At 35.9% G+C, this 13,336-nt stretch overlaps 1 long non-coding RNA gene across 2 annotated transcripts; it reads left to right on the top strand.

Moving 5' to 3' along the window:
- The first annotated feature begins 779 nt into the window (after positions 1-779).
- LOC145804546 (uncharacterized) lies at positions 780-4,835 on the top strand. Of its 2 annotated transcripts, XR_014346525.1 has the most exons (6): positions 780-1,150; positions 1,223-1,283; positions 2,068-2,148; positions 3,724-3,776; positions 4,127-4,189; positions 4,604-4,835. It is a non-coding gene; the product is annotated as an uncharacterized LOC145804546 (long non-coding RNA). The 2 variants fall into 2 exon arrangements; XR_014346524.1 differs by having other exon boundaries at positions 797-1,283.
- The last annotated feature ends 8,501 nt before the right edge of the window (positions 4,836-13,336 follow it).

Below are 13,336 nucleotides of genomic sequence, written 5' to 3'. Positions count from 1 at the left end.
CCATGTCTCTCTCTCTCTATATATCTTTCTCTTTTTGTCTCTCTCTCACTTATCACTATTCTCTCTCTCTTTCTCTCTCTGTGTCTGTTTGTCTGTCTCTCGCTCTTCTCTCTCTCTCTCTTTCTCTCTATGTGTGTGTCTGTCTCTCTCCCCCATTGTGTCCACCTTGCTCACTCTTTCTCTCATCTTTTCTCTATTTACCGAGCTCTCGCATTACAAGAAAATGCACTTTTAGCGACCACTTTGTCTCTCTCTCGCTCATCACTTTGTCTCTGTCTCTGTCTCTCTCTGTCTCTCACTCATCTCTCTCTCACCACCCATCTTCTCTACCACATTCACCACTACTGCAAATGCCATTCCACTACTACCACTATTGTCACTCCACCTCTACAACTATCATTACTACCACTATCGCTATCACTCCACTACCACCACTACTACTACCATTACCTCTCATCTACCACCGCTATTCTATCTCCTCTACCACTACCACAACTTCACCACTTATCTCCTTCACCATCACTACCACCACCATTATCACCTCTTCTCCACCACTTTCGCCACTACTGCCACTTCCTATCCTATATCACAAAAAATTAATTCTTGATTTTTAGTAACAAAAAAAAAAAAGGGTCGCAAAATTTTTTTTTTCATTGACTACAAAAAATTAACTTTATTTTAATAGAAAATATTATCCATACTTCTACCAAATAAAAAAATAATAATAATTTTTTATTCATTAAAATAAATATGAAACAAATAAATTTTCAACCTTACTAAATGAAAAAAAAAAAAATCATTAACTATAAAAAAAATTATTTTAATAAAAAATAATCTTTTTTAGCAAATCCTCCGTTGCGAAAAAAAAAGAGTCGTTTTATTATTTAAATATTCATATGTAATGAAAATAAATTAAAAAAAAAATTCCAAAAATATTTCCAATCCCCTCCCTTCCCATTCCCGCTCATTTTTCCCCCCATCAACCAAAAATCCCCAAATCTCAAATCCCTAATTTTTGAACAAAAAATCCCCATCTCTGTCTCTCTCGCGACTGTGAGCACGGCAGACGATGGCGTCGAGTCTCACTCCGTTGGCTTTCCCTCTGCTGCTCTCATTCCAGTGGCGAAGGAGCTGCTCAGAAACCTGATGTGTATGTGCAGCGTTAGATTTTTGATTTCGGTTTCTCCTCTGATCCGTCTCACAAAATGTCGTCCGTATACAGAGCTCGATTGACAACTTTCGAAGATTCAGAGAAGGAGAGCGAGTACGGTTACGTTCGAAAGGTCTCCCTCTTTCTTCAATCTATCTTTCTCTTTCTTTTCCCTTTCAATGTCTATTATTTGATCCACTTTTGTGAAGCTTCATGTTCCGCATTTTGCAATTTTTAGTAGAAATAATTAGGGATTAACTAGATTTCATATTTTTCTTATATAATATCCACAACAGATATATGAATATATGATATGCTGCCATGTCCTACTTCTTTAAGATCTGCAGTGTTCGTATGTCCCAATCATGCTTGTTTGTATCTATGCTATGCAGATTAAGTCTGTTGTGTTAAATTTGTCTAATTGTAGAGATGATTGAACTTTACATTGTGGAGCGAAGTGATAGAAATTTGAAATCAGAAGCAACTATTTGGAGATGTGGTTATAGCAATAAGGTATCGGGGAAGATTAATAGAATCTGCCTGGATGCCTGAGATTGTTCAAGATTAGTGCTTGCTAGAAATATACATATTTGCACATTGAGGAACAATGGAACTTTATAGAAATCACTGAATCTTTATTTTCTTATTTTGTTTTTTAATGGTAATGTAGGAGGAAATGCAAATGCAATACTTTTTTTTTTTTTCTTCTCTTCATCCACCCCCTTTCTTCTTCTTATTCTTCTTCTTTGTTTCTTTCTTCTCCTACCCTTCCAGTGGGTTTGTGTGGAGCAAAGAGTTGATTATATGTCTTCAATTCAAATACCTAACAACTTTTTGAAAGCTTTATGTGCAAGTTTTTATGAGGGTCTTCATACTATATTTGATTTACTAAAGCCTTATTATACATAAAATTCCAGAGGAATGGAATACAAGCATGAGATTGGCGAAGAAGAAGCCAGAACTATACTTGAAGTTATTGCTTCAACTGGGAAATTTTGGTAAGTTTGTACCTTAGTATAAAATTACATCCATAAGTTGTATTATTTCATTTTGCATGAAATGTTCTGGTGTTTGTGGACCAAAGCATGGAGTTGATGCATAAACTTTGTTTCTGGGGCTTCTATCAATATTCTGATTACACATGTAGACACAAGTGAATGTAAGATATTCACCCAACACCCTCAACCCCCAACCTAAAGAAAAGAAGACCCTTTATTCTAGATTTCCTTATTAATATCATTCTGTTCAGGTCTTTGTCACCACATTCTGTTACTCGATGATGTTCACTTCTGACATAAATTTCACGTATACATATAAAATCTTTAATTTGTCTCCTTATTAGTATTATATCTGTCTGATTGTGATGTTTTGTGGCTTCGCTCGAGACTAATTTCAATACGATTGTATGAAGCAAAGTCTTTGGTGATACCATGGTGGTAATGAAAATTATGGCGATTTCAAGAAAAAGCAAAATTGTGGCATCTGCAGCTAATATTTGATCTTTCTAATGGGCTCATTTCTGTTCTTTGAATATATATATATATATATATATATATTTTATTAGTGTTTGTGCATATTGTTTTTGTTTTGTTGTTTTGGGTTCCCCATCCCCTTGCCCACAGTTTTAGCTAGAGGGGGGAAGTAATTTTTTATTTAAGCAGACAGGCTTAAGCCAGAGTGATCAAAATCAAGAACCAGATCTTCATGGAAACTTCCCTACACCTTTTGGGGTTTATATGATTCCTTCTTTTAATAGAACTTTACTTCAGGATTTCACTTGGCAAGTGGCTTGGAAGTTTTTTTTTTTGCCTATTCCCTTTGGATGTTCTTTAAAGTGAGCTCATGAAGTCCTTGGGTGTTCTTTAACCATGCTTGATCCATGCATGGTTGAGTTGTTTTGACTCTTTGCTCGAGTAGAATCCTTCTCCATTGATAATGCTTGGCCCTTAGCCCTATAATGGCCATGTGTTTCCAATTAGCAGTGGAATGCTTAAATTGTATTTTCCTAATCTGATACGCATGTGTTTCTGCTTTACCAACAAACTTAAATGACGTGAGGAAAAGATCATAGGCTAGTACAAAGTTAGAAATTCATATGTAGCTTCGCATGTCATGCATTTGCAAGTTCTTTCTTTTGTTTGTATACTTCAAGATTATATATTGTATGAGTCATAAATATTATTTCATTTTTTTTTTCTTCAAAAATAAAAAATGAAAAAAAGGAGAAAATCAAAATATAACTTCTTTGTATTGGTTCCCTGAATGCTTGTAACCATACTCTTCACTGATCTCAAAAGGTCTCAAAACCTGCTCCTTATGGCTAGTTACTTGTAACTTTCTATTTCTGTCAACTCTGTTAAGAGCCATATCTCTGTTGAATTCATGCATAGTAAACCATTATAAAGGCTGGAAGGGTGTTGGGCATAACTCCATAATACTGATGGATATTTTGGATATTTGTGATTGTGTATATTAGTGATATTTTCTAGCTATGTATGTATTTGTTCTCCTAATCTGAAATTTTGGTAAGATATTGTTGAAAGCATTCACAGAATGTTTATTCTCCTCTGCAGCTCTTCTCAGCTTTATAGAAGGTCCTTCTTTTACCCTGCAGAGGCTTTGTGAGGTGATCATACTTGTCCATTATGAGTATCATGTTTCATTTTGTTGTACCCTGCCTAATAACTTCAACAATCTCCTAATTGGTTACTACTGTGCACTGAATTCTGGTGATGGTTCAAACCTTATTTGAGGTTTTGAATCAGTGAAATCACAAATTTTATTTGTTTGTTAGTTTTGGAGATTGCCTTGTGGAGGGAAGGGCATCCTAGGGTTGTTTCATGTTGGGCTTATTTTTGCTGAAACAATTGCTTACTACTCTCTATGTTTAAATATATGTTATGCCTAGCAAATATCTGTATCTAAGTCGTATTATGTTTCCGTATGACTCATTTCATTGAACCTTCTGTGAATCAGATCCTTTTGAGTGCGAGAAGCATTTATCCAAATCTCTCGAAACTTGCTCTAGCACTAGAAAAGGTATGTAGGTGTGTTTTTTGGTTTGGCCTATTTAAAATGGCATCTTGAATTTTTTACATGCGTGAAATATTGTTGAAGTAGACAATATGTCTTCAGTAGTGCATTGACATTTGCATCTATTATTTCCTTCTGAAAAGTGAATCTTTGCTGAGGCCTGACTGCAAACAAATTTTCAAATATAGTAGAGCTACTCAAGGTCCCTTTCCTTAGAATAGCATGTTTCAGCTGGATGTTTAATATCATGTATGATTTGAACAATTTTTCAGGGTCTATTAGCTAGTAAATAGTTAGAAAAGCCATATATAATGCATGTGTGTGCATATATATATAGTAGTTAATTTTTTATGTTTTTCTATAATTAAAATATTAACACAATTATATTGTCATTAATTATTTTTATTTTGTTATTTTCAGATATTTCGGGAGTAGCAGTTTGTTTCTTGTGGAATGCAGGCGTGTAAAGATTAAAATATTAACCCACGGAAGAATCATATGATGAAAACTTTTGTTTTTAATTTATGTTATTTAAATTTGTGAATAACATTATGTATGTATTATGCAACATTATGTAGTGGCATAATTTTTATTGTTATGAATTTTTATTTATGTATTGTTATGAATGGAACAACATTATGAATTTTCATCATGTGTCAATTTTTGTTTATGTATGTATTTATATTATTATGTAATTATTGATTTTTTTTTTAGTTATTTTTCATTTAATACAGATTATTTTTATATTTTTAATAATTTTAATATAGGTTTTTTTTTATATAATTTTTTTTGAGACGGCAGAACACCCCGTCTCAAAAAGTAAATTGAACTAGGCTTTTTGCGACGACACCTATACTGTCGCAAAAGGTAGGGAATTGAATTGAAAAATAAGGCCTTTAGCGACGGCATCATTGCCGTTGACAATAGTCATTAGCGACGGCTCAGGTTGCCGTCGACAATAGTCATTAGCTACGACACTTTTAGCGACGGGTATTTTTGCTGTCGCAAAAAACCCTTTTAGCGACGGCAATACTGTGCCGTCGCAAAAAAACTCAGATTTTCTTCCATTATTGGCGACAGAAATTTGCCGTCGCAAAAAAGGAATTTTCCCGTCGCAAAAACAAAGGCGACGGCACTTGCCGTCGCTAAAACCCTTTTGCAACCCCTTTTGTTGCGACCCTCACTTGCCGTCGCAAAAAGCCATTTTACCGTCGCAAAAACCTTTTGAGACGGCGTTTGGGGTATTTGCGACGGCGTTTTGCCGTCGCAAAAAACAATTTTTTTTGTAGTGAAATACTAATAAGAGGATTTTGACCAAATCAATAAATACTGAGTTTTTTTTTAAATAAAAAATTTAGAAAATTCAGATTGAGATGTTGAAACTCCCATAGGCCTTGGGGGTTAAAAACCCCTTTTTGCTTGTTATATAGTATAGATAGTCATAGGGTAACATGTTGATGAGATAGTAGAATTAAATTATTACAATAAGTTGACATCACTCCATTAACATGAACTTGAGATCTTATCTCATTGACATCTATATGTTCTTATGCGACCACTTGAGCTACAACCTAAGTCAAGTCAAGCGTTCATATGATTTTTATTTTAAAAAAAGGACGTTGTGTAAGTAGGGATGACCAGTTTTCTGCACCCCGCTCCACCCTCACATTCTCCACACAGCCGCATATGGGTTTTCCCTACCCCAATAAAGAAGTGTGGTGGGAACAGGTAAGGAAGTAGGGTGAGAACAAGTTTTGCTTCCCTCACCTTGTTCTAATCCGCCCCAATCCTCTTCCTATTTATATTTACTATATATATATATATATATATCATCACTATGACAAAATTAAAATTCAAAATATTACACTTAGCATTCATTTTATTTATTTATTTCTCTTCTTAACTCTTTTAAATTTCATTTATTATAAATGCCTATTTATAATATGCTATATTATTTATAATTTTTATTAATATTTTTATTTTTAAATTATAAAATTAACCCACCCTTGCCCCCGTAGCCACTCCACGGACCTACCCTTCCCCAATATGATATGAGGCAAAAGTGAAGACGAATGACTATAAATCCGTCACGTGGCCATTCCTATGCTTAAGGCTGGCTTTTTATATTAACCGTATAAGATTTTGTAAGATAAGCTACAATTTTCTTCATGTCATTTGATATTCTTTTAGAATAATTCTATAGATACTAGCACTTTTACTGTAACGCTCCCGAATAATTTACGGTAAAACATTAATTAAAATATAGTTGAACCGAATTCTTACCATCATCATAATAACATTAACCCAAAAGGTCCTCTTTCTCATTGAACTAAGATTTCCATTTACAGATTTGTGTTCAATCTATTAATTACACTTTTATATGACATAGTTCAACAAGTTAGAGGATGCAAATGAGATGCCTTGATGGCTTACACAAAAAGTTCAAGGCATGGCTTTGTTACAACAAAAATGGACTCACGGTCCTAAATAAATAAGCTCGGAGCTTCCACTTTAAACATCCACAAGCCTCAGTGCTCCAATCAAAACAAAAGAGTCTACTTCTTCTCATTAAGGTGGTGGCACATTACTAATTCCTAGAAATGTTAGATAGGGATGAGCTATATGCCCAGTAGAGATACATTTAACAGAGTATCTAATTACTTGAACATCCACATAACATTATCATAACCCAAAACACAATTTGAAATTTATGTCAAAAAATATATAGGACAAGAAAACAAATGTATCTTTGCTCCACTCGAAGCCTTTCTCAATACTGGGGTGGTAAATATGCCATGAATCCCTCGTAGGAGCCTCATATTACACATATATAGATTTATAACCAAAACTATTCCCACATTTTCCGGCTATTAATACGGCAGGTGGTGGGCACCCAAAATCATTCATTTTTTTCACTTTTGTCAACTATTATACAACATGACCAGTGGACACCTAAAAACATTTTTCTATATTTGTCTGGCAATAAGCTCAAGATAGGGCATTTGGGCACCTAACTTCCCGCGCGGGTACCAACACAACACACCGTTCTCAAAAAGCCGACTCCCTACTCGGACTCATACACTATTTACCTCCCTGTTTGTACCACCTTCCAAGTAATCAAGCATTCATAAATACATGAGATGAATAGTAAAATGTACAATACATGATTAACAATTTCCAAATCCACAAATCTTAATTCAACATACGTTAATAATGCACTCAAAAATCTAGTTATCCACTTATTTATGTCTAATGTCCATTAATTTTCATGATTTGAAATTCAATTCCATCCAAACATCATCTTTCGTCAAAATCAAAACTAGGGTTTTTAATAAATTTAGGGCGTTTACGCCCTCTTCATATATGTGATAGTTCTCAACATCAATACTCATAATCCATAAGAGTTTATTTCAAATCTTGATAAAAGTTGGGTAAAATCCCTTTTTGTTATAACACTCAACTTTTGCTCAATCATCAAAATAAAGTATCATGGTCACAACAATACCACATAGTTATCTTCAAAATAAAGAGATACTAAGTTAAAAGTAACCTTACCTCAAGAAAAGAGCAAAAAAGCTAGGCTTTAGGAAGAATCCTTTGTAGAATCGAAATCCAATTGGTAGGAAGTAAAATCTTTATGTACACTCCACTTCTTGTAAGGGATTTAGGCTTGAATCTTAGTGGAGTGAGAGATATCTGTAGAGAGAAATCTAGGATTTTCGAAATTTGAGAGAGAGGAAAGAAGAGAAAAAAGAAAAGTGTAATAAATGATCTAAAAAGTGACTTTTAAGTTGGTGAATTTGCACAGACTGCTTGAGTGGTCTTTTCATCGCTCGAGCGGTGAACGAGACCTTTCAGTATCTCTGCCTATAAAATCAGATACTAGGAACCCCTTATCTTGGCTTGAGCGACCACTTGTTCGCTTAAGCCTTCAACCTGCAAAACAAACTACTGAGAGCACCTCATCTCTGCTACAGCTATAGCGATCCCGGTTTTCCTTTTCGTGCTTAACTGTAATCCGAATTCGATTTCGTAAGGGTGCTGTTGTCTTATCCTCCTTCTATCCCTTTCTCTTTGTGTTCGAGCTTGGGGTTGTGTTGGGCAAGTTGGGAGTAAGTTGGTTGCGTTTTAAAACATAAAGTATTTGCCCAGTTTTTGGTCTTTCCACTCGAGTGGGGGTGTTGGCGCTCGAGCGGGGAAATCACCCATCCAGTTTTTCGTCTGCAGTGGTGTACGCTCGAGCAGGGGATTGGACGCTCGAGCGGGAGTACGTGTCTGATGCTCGAGCGGGGAGTTTGACGCTCGAGCGGGCATCATGTCTGTAAAAGTTCTGGGAGCGTGCATCCGCCGCTCGAGCGAGGGATTGGACGATCGAGCGGGGATCTGTGAGTGACGCTCGAGCGGGGAGTTCGACGCTCAAGCGGGGCGACTTTTATATAAAGCCGAGATCCGACCTTTTTGTTCACTTTTCAACATCCTTTCTCTCTCCTACTTTTCCAAAAAGGTATTTTGAGAGCTCCTCTCACTAAAACCCTAACTTCTCTCTTAGGATTGATCTAGTAGGAGTTATTTTCTCACCTTGGGCCTTTACAAAAGTTGTGTTGATCGTCGAGGGCTATCTTCCAATCTGAAAATTTCGGGATTTAGAGCATTTTCGTTTCGTCATCTCCTTCGTTGAGTCCCATCATTCGAGGTAGGGATAACCTACTCCATCTTATGAGCTTTGTCTTTGAATTTTAGCATTTTGATATGTTGGGGGTTGTTGGGTAATTTTGAGAAAGTTTGGGCCTTTTTGTAATTTTACAAAAGTCGGGGTTTTAAATATATAAACCTATATGCATGTTAGGCATAGAGAAACGAGATTAATGTTGGGACATTGATGGAAATGGAACCTTAGGGTTGTTTTGTGAATTATGGTAATTTGCCCTAATTGGTTTAATTAATTAATGCATATAATTAATTGGAGAAAGCGAGGAATTGAATTGAGAATGTTGAAATTTGGAATGTATGGGATTAAAGAGTGTAGACGAATCTTTTATTGCTCATCTAGTTGAAATGTTGATATATTATCCATTTGTACATTTATTTCCTGCTTAGAAATAATTGCTTTGGGCTACCGGTGGAGGGTAGTGTTGATTGTTGTAGACAATGCATGATGATTAGGCAAACTAAAACTAATCAATCGGATGTGTCATAGAGTATGACGGTTGATAGAATACATTAACTGTATGTATTGAGTGATTGTGTATATGACCAATGTGTTTATATGCATTATGTGTAGACGGTTGGTAGAATACATTAACTTTATGTATTGATTGATTGCGTATGTGATTCTGTGTTTGCATGCGTTATATTGTGTATAGAACCTTTGTGTTTATATGCTTTGTGTAGAGGAGGAGATGGGGGATGTACTCCACGGTTTAGGGGAATGTACCTCTAAACCGGATAGGATTTGGAGGAGATGGGGGATGAACTCCGTAGATACAGCTCATATGCTTGTCTAGTGAAGTGTAGATACAGCTCATATGCTTGTCTAGTGAAGTGTGGATACAGCTAATATGCTTATCTGTTGATGTGTAACATACTTATCTGTTATGGTATTGATATAGCTCATATGCTTATCTATTGGGTTGTTGATATAGCTCATATGCTTATCTGTTGTGGTATTGATATAGTTCACATGCTTATCTATTGAAAAGTTTGTTTGATTTGATATAGCGCTAAAATGTATATCATCATCGTTTGTGAAGTATGGAAGTAGTTTATGTGTTATTGATACAACATCAAAATGTGTATCCACCGTGAATTTCGAAAGTGTTCTAGTGATGAACTATAACCTCATCAAATGTTTTGGCCAGAGTACTGAGCCTTGTTTTCAAACTCAAAGTTGAATAAGAAATGAAAAGTGAATTGTAACATAGACTTGGTTGTCATGGAATTGAAATAAGATGTAAATGGAGGTGTAAGTATCGACCATCTTTCAGTTGCTAATCTTTTAGGCATTGTTTATAGTTGGTTTAGTATATCTCTGCTGGGCTGTGGCTCACCCTATATGGGAACATCATTTCAGGTACAGGTAACTTGCCACCTCCAAGGACATAGCTTGGGAGGCTAGAGGTGGACAGACTTTTGTTCTCTTGTCTCCTTTTGATGTATTACATGTAAATTCAATGCCAAGGGCTTAATGTGTAACCGAGTCAATACTCTCTTTTGTAACCAAGTGTTAACTTGGAAAGCTGTAAGCCCGTAGGGCATTTACTTTTGTTGTTAACATATAATACTTTTGTAATGAGGTACTCTGATGAATTGAGGAAATGTAGATCTTTTGTATATAAATGTATGTTTATATTGATGGGTTTAATGTTATGATTTTGAGGGCGTTACAACAGCAGTCACTTGAAGTGAGTTGTCACATCTACTAAATTTTTTACTGAAAGTGTAAAGGGTTAAATTTGATTAGTTTTAACAAAAGCAATGATTCTTTGACATCCAATGATATTTGGACACATGTTTTTATTAAGAATTTTAGTAAAAGTTTTACCTATAATATTGCTCTTTTTTTTAATATATCTCCCTTTTTTCTAATAATCTACCATAATCTTCCTATATATGGTAATTGTTTTTTGGTCGTGATCAATCTAAAGGCATTATATTTTAGGTTTCAGAAAAAATAAAAAAGTACATAATCTAAGTGAAGTTTAATTTGACATCGGAAAATGACTGCCATGTAATTATTTTCAATAATCTTCAATATTAATTTTTTCTCCAATAAAAAAAATTACTCCAATAATCGATTATTATGGTAATTTTTTTATTTAATTTTATTGTAAATAATATGCTAAATTTCACCTAAATATTTTCTTCCATTTAATGTCTTAAAACCTCTCTCCTTCCAAATTTACCCTAAAAACCAATCATAACTCATACTCCATTTACTCCAAGATTTCCTTCAACAATATTATAACGGTTCCAGTTTAGACCTGTCCCATTTTATGCTCTTAGATCTGGGATTCCGTACTTTTAATTGATGTTTATTCCCTTTGTTATCTTGTTGGTAGTTGAGTTGAGTTGTTGGTTGCGTTTGAAACAGGTTGGGAGTTAATTTTTCAATGGAGTTTCTGTCCAGTTTTCTTCTTGTTCGCTTAAGCGGTCTTTAAGATCTCTCAGTATTTTTGCAGGTCTATAAAACTTCTGGGAGTAGGGTGTTTGTTCGCTCAAGTGGTCTTTTATATCTCCCAGTATTTTTGCAGGTTTGCAAAACTTCTGGGAGTAGGGTGTTGTTCACTCGAGCGGTATTTCTTGCGCTCTAGCAGTCTCTATAGTCTGTAAAACTTCTGGGAGGGGGTCATTGTACGCTTGAGCGGTGTTTTTGTCGTTCGAGATATCTCACTTATTGTGTCTGACGCTCAAGCAGTGGTTTGGTCGCTTGAGCGGTCTGTGCGTATATCAGTTCGGGAAAAAAATGATTTTTCAATCACTTTTTCATTCATCTCTTTCTCTCTCTCTCTCTCTCTCTCACAAACATTCCAAATCCTATTTTCTTCCCATTCTCTCTCTAATTCTCGCTTAAAATCTCAAATACTCCATCATCCATTGAAATATAAAAGAGGTTTTTTTCAAATAAATGCTTTAGAAGGGTTGTGGAAGTGTGTATACCAATGTGTTGTGTTGAAATGTGGGAGGATCTTTCTTTAAATGTGATTCTTGGAAATAAAAGAAGTTTTGTTTGAAAATTATTGATGTTTGATTTAGGTAAAGAAAATAAAGGATATTGGGTTTTTTAAAAGATATGGAAAAATGTATCTGTTGATGATGAGAGTGGAGTTGGAAATGTAAAATCACTCCCATTTTGAAATTTGTGAGATTATATCTATTATTGGAAAGTTATCTGTTGAGTACAAATATCTGTTTTGGGCTACCAATGGAGAATAGCTTTGATTGTTGTAGAAATTGCATAAGAATTAGGTCAATTGAAACTAATTATTCATACATCTTGTATTTAGCATTCTCTCATATTTAATCATTGAAAATGTATTATTTTGAGAAAAAAATTGGTGTATGCCTTAGTAAATCTGGTTAGGAGGTGTAATTGTGGTTTATATTGTTGGCTTGTGTGTCCTTGATAAAAGTCCAGAAATTCGCATGGTTAGGTGTCGATCCTTCTGGCTAGTACAGATAAAATGGCTTTGACAGTGCCTATATAGCCTACTGGCAGACACGTACCTAGAGATTTCCAGTGTATTGTATCCACTACCCTGTTTTCTAATGTAAAGGAGTATTTTCATGAATTGAAATATAATAATGATGGCTGTAGACACCCCATTTTGACCGACCTTAAGACTCAGACGTCACTGATTGAGCGCTCGGTGATTTCGCATATTGTGCTCGTTCAGAAGTTTCAGAGTCTCGGCTGCGAGCCTTACCTCCGGACTTCCAGACTCTTTCGTGCCTTGCCTTGGTTTGCGAACCAGGCTCTGTTTTCTCTATTTTCTCTTCCCGAAGGGAGAGAGAGGTCTCGTAGATCATCTCTCAGTGGCCGTAGGTTACGTTTCATGGTCGTAGGCCATTTTTCTCATTTGGAGCCCGGTTTCTGGTTTTTCGGAGCCGACGGTCGTGCGCCTCGGTTCGGGACCGCTTAACCACCTCCGTTTGCTCCGATTTTTGGTATGCACCTTATTTCCTCCCTTTTAAGGAACATTGTGACCCGAGAGACCAACTTCGTGGTCGAATACCACCTCCGGTGCTTAACAGTCCATTTTCGGGGCCCCGGGCCGCGCGTTTTGGTCCCCGAACCTCCGTTTTGCATCCGTTTTGGTTCATTTTTGGTGGAGGCCTTATTTTCATTGTTAGGAAGCTTGTAGGAGGGTGGGAGTCCAGCAATTGTTCTGAAAATCCAGCTTTATTTCTTCATCGCTCTTCGTCGCCCGTTTTCCTCACTAAAAAGCCAATGTTGACCACCCCGGGGCCACTTTTTTTAACCCTAAACCCCATATTTGTGTTGTACACACCTAGGAGGCCACCAATATTTGGTGGCCGACCAGAAATTGTGCTTGACCCTTTTGAACCCCTCTAAAAAGTTGGCTTTTCTCTCTCTTAGTTCAAATTTTCTGGGTTTTGACCACATAGTTGTGTTATGCACATATGGGAGGCCAC

This window comes from Camellia sinensis, chromosome 12, assembly GCF_055761805.1.
Source record: "Camellia sinensis isolate YWXY chromosome 12, ASM5576180v1, whole genome shotgun sequence".
NCBI lineage: Eukaryota > Viridiplantae > Streptophyta > Magnoliopsida > Ericales > Theaceae > Camellia > Camellia sinensis.
This window is presented reverse-complemented; position numbering and strand designations above follow the sequence as displayed.